Source organism: Colobus angolensis, unplaced genomic scaffold, assembly GCF_000951035.1.
Source record: "Colobus angolensis palliatus isolate OR3802 unplaced genomic scaffold, Cang.pa_1.0 Scaffold11, whole genome shotgun sequence".
Taxonomy (NCBI): Eukaryota; Metazoa; Chordata; class Mammalia; order Primates; family Cercopithecidae; genus Colobus; species Colobus angolensis.
Genome location: NW_012112030.1, coordinates 8,415,791 through 8,420,036, shown reverse-complemented (window position 1 = coordinate 8,420,036; position 4,246 = coordinate 8,415,791).

Below are 4,246 nucleotides of genomic sequence, written 5' to 3'. Positions count from 1 at the left end.
AGTGTTTTAACAGTTGTCTATACAGTCAAAGTAAGTATTACAACCCTTAACAAGTAAAGTAGAACAAAAGATCAAAGGTGACTTCTCTATAGTCACACACGATTGGTTGCAAAGTCAAGATAACAACCTAAACTTGATCCTTTCCCACTAAACATAGCTCTTTCGGAAAGTGCTTCCCCCACCACATACACACCAACACATACACTGTCTCTATGACTTAATCACCTTGACTTTAGATATAAATCTATATAGTCTTTAATCTTTTTTGTATCCTCCAATGAGGCTAATTCTAATGCTCTAAACAAAATAACTGCAAAGTAGGTAATTAGCACCCAGTAGATACGATTGGCAAGTACAACTGGTTCCAGTGAAGATCCCAGAGATGGCTCCCAGTGCACGGTATTAGGAATCCTAGACATGGCAGTTATGAACTTACAAAGTCTATAGCCCCTTCCAAGAGAAAGTACTCCACCTTCAAGCCACTAGCTTGGGCTCCTGACTCAGCACTATGATTTATGATGGGGCCTGGTACACACCACTCTACCCAAAAGAAAGAAAATGGTTATTAGCTAAGCCAAGAATTAGAACTAGGAAGTACAATAAGAAGTAGGAAGTACAGTAAGAAGAAAACAGACAGGTGCATTGAGAAGACATGGAGGGACCAGCAGAATCACTATATGCTGGAGCGAGGGGCCATAGCCTTCTATGGCAAAGATGTCTAGAATTCACAGACCTTGGGAATCTTTGATTACCATTTACCTGTGAACCTTTCAAGGTCCCATAGTTTGGCTTTTCATGTCCTTAGGACTTGGCAGTATGGCTAAGATTCCTCTTACACACATGAACACGCACTCACGCATACTCCATATATTACTTGTGGTAACAAGTGAGACTGTGCCTCACAACCAATAGACCTTACCCAACCACCAATGCTGCAGACATAGAGGCAAGTTCAAATTAGGTAATAGATCCTTTCTGTGTCCAATATAAGTGTAATCTAACCTCAATCAAGCTCATTTGGAACATGTGATACTTGATCCCAGGTGTACTTCATTCATTCAGTATGTATCCTTTATTACCTACAATGTGTCAGGCATTGTGCTGAGTGCTGGAGTTATAGAGACAAACAAGCACCAGAAGCAAATAAGACAAAATCTCTATTTTTGTGGGGCTCCTAGCTCTGTGGGAAAAGCATAGGAACATCATACAAAAAAAGGAAATAAATTATGGAAAATTTAAGGAGGCTGGGCGTGGTGGCTCACGCCTGTAATTCCAGCACTTTGGGAGGCCGAGGTGCGTGAATCACGAGGTCAGGAGATTGAGACCATCCTGGCTAACATGGTGAAACGCTGTCTCTACTAAAAATACAAAAAATTAGCCAGGCGTGGTGGCGGGCGCCTGTAGTCCCAGCTACTCGGGAGGCTGAGGCAGGAGAATGGCGTGAACCTGGGAGGTGGAGCATGCAGTGAGCCGAGATCGCGCCACTGCACTCCAGTCTGGGAGACACAGCGAGACTCCGTCTCAAAAAAAAAAAAAAAAAAAGAAAAGAAAATTTAAGGAAACTGTATACTGATTGCCTAAACAGTAGATTCTCTTTTGCACCTAAGTCATCCTAACAGCTCTTCTATCCAAGCTCAGTTTATCAGTCGTGATGAGATTCATGTCAGTATACTGTACATCCAAGTGAAAAGACCAGAACAAAATTAAATCATCATTTTTTGACACCTTTATCACTGGGGTGTAGAATAGTGTAATTAGAGAGGGCCAGGGTTAATAATTACTAAGTTCATTATGACCATATTTGACAGGAATGCTGCGTTCTCAGGACTTTAAATGTGACTATGACGTTTTAGATTTAACAGTTAAATATCCCTTACTGATTTGTTTTGAGTGATTATCAAGGCAGAGAAATAATGAAAACATAGTTTGAAACAGAGGAAGAAAAGGAGAAGGCAATGAGTAAAAGGAGAAGGGAGATCCAGAAAACCAGGGTCTTTTAAAATGAGTCATCACTATATGGATCTAGATTTATCACAGGTCTATATTTACCATGGATTTAATCATAATTACTTAAGATAATTTTTTAAAGAAACAGCCAATACATACTCTAACGTGTTTAGCCTGACTTTATAACACTATTTTATATTCTGTTGCACTTTAAGCACTAGAGATGTGAGTCAAATACCAACTTGTATTTAGAATTTTAGAAATATTCTATCTAGTTATTCTATTGCTGATAGAATAAGGTTCTATTATTCTATTAATATTTTAGAAATATGTTATTTATTCTGTTCTATTAATCTATTATTTTAAGGTACAGCACAATTAAATTCAATAAATATTTAGGTGTGCCTAATTTGTACAAACCATAAGGCTGCTCATCAGAGGAATTTTGAAAAGTGAATAAAATACAATCACTGTCTTCAGTGGGAGGAGCTTTATTTTACATATGCAAATTAAAAATATTATTCTACATATAAAAATCAGACAATAACATAAACATAAGGCCAAATATGTGTTCTATAAAAAGATGATACAAGCAAAATGCTATGAAGGTTCTATAGGAGAGATCAGGAAAATATTTACTGAAGAGATAGCCTTTGTCTATTTTTTTTTTTTTGAGACAGGGTCTCACTCTGTCACCAGGCTGGAGTGCAGTGCCATGATTATGCCATGATTTCTTCAGGCTCAAGCAATCCTGCCATCTCAGGCTCCTAAGTAGCTAGGGCTACAGGCACGCACCACCACACCCAGCTAAAGTTTTCGTATTTTGTAGAGCCAGGGTTTTGCCATGTTGCTCTGGCTGCTTTCTAACTCCTGGAGTCAAATGATCCTCCTGCCTTGGCCTCCCACAGTGCTGGAATTACAGGCATGAGCCACCTGGCCTGGCCTTTGAAATGGGTCTTTAGAACTCAATGGATTTTAGCTGGGAGAAAGGGGTAATTGAGTAAATCAAATGGGGCGATTAACTAAATGTTAACTTGGTGAATAGAAAGGACACTGTCCAAAATATCCCATAATTGGGTACCAACTCTTTGAAATTATAGGATTAGGATTTTCTCTCCCTTTTGTCTACTGGCAGGCCTATCTCCCACAATAAAAGCTTTATATGCCAGATATAGTCATTATCAGCTAATGGGCAACCAACAAATGGAGAGATAATGTCAATATAATTCAGAAATTACATTGCTTCATTCATTATTTTTCCCAGCACACTAACATTTGGGGGCAAGCAGGGACAAGCTTCTCACAATTAAAGAGAAAACCTTAGCAACATATAAAGACGTTAAGAAGAAAAGCGGCAAATTCTGTAAGAATGCCTTCCTTTGGTGCAAATAGAAGCTTGTTTGGTGGCTTCAAGAGTTTTTTACAACATTAAGTTCTGTGGTAAAACTGCAAAGTCTAAATGAAGGTGCAAAACCATTTTGCCCCATTGGGGGAAAACTGATTGATAAAAAAGGCACAATTCTCGATCAGATTTTTAATTTTGATGAAACTGCTCTTAATTGGAATTAATACCCTCAAGGGCATATACATCCAAGGAAGAATCATGTGCCCCAGGATTCAAGAAACTAAAGCAGCACTGTCCAACAGAAACATTAGACAATTTACATTTTCTAGTAGCCACATTTATTTATTTATTCATTTCTGAGATGGAGTCTCGCTCTGTCACCCAGGCTGGAGTGCAGTGGTGCGATCTCGGCTCACTGCAGCCTCCGCCTCCCGGGTTTATGCCATTCTCCTGCCTCAGCCTCCCAAGCAGCTGGCACTACAAGCGCCTGCCACCACGCCCGGTTAATTTTTGTATTTTTAGGAGAGATGGGGTTTCACCGCATTAGCCAGGATGGTCTCGATCTCCTGACCTTGTGATCCACCCACCTCGGCCTCCCAAACTGCTGGGATTACAGGCATGAACCACCGTGCCTGGCCTCTAGTAGCCACATTTTAAAAAACTAAAAGTAAAAAGAAATGCTTAAGTGATACTTCAACATGTAATCAATATAAACTTTGAGATTTTTACATTATTTTTATACTAAACTCTTAAAATCTTATGTGTATATTTTATTCTTACAGCACATCTCAATTTGGATTATCACATCTAAGTGTTCAATAACCACACATGGCTAGTTACTACTGTATTGGACAGCATGGCCCTAAAGGATGACTGTGATGTTGAGTACAAGTGTCAGAGGGAATTTAATTGTGTTAGTTTTTTATTAACATAGTAATTATTATTATTATTATT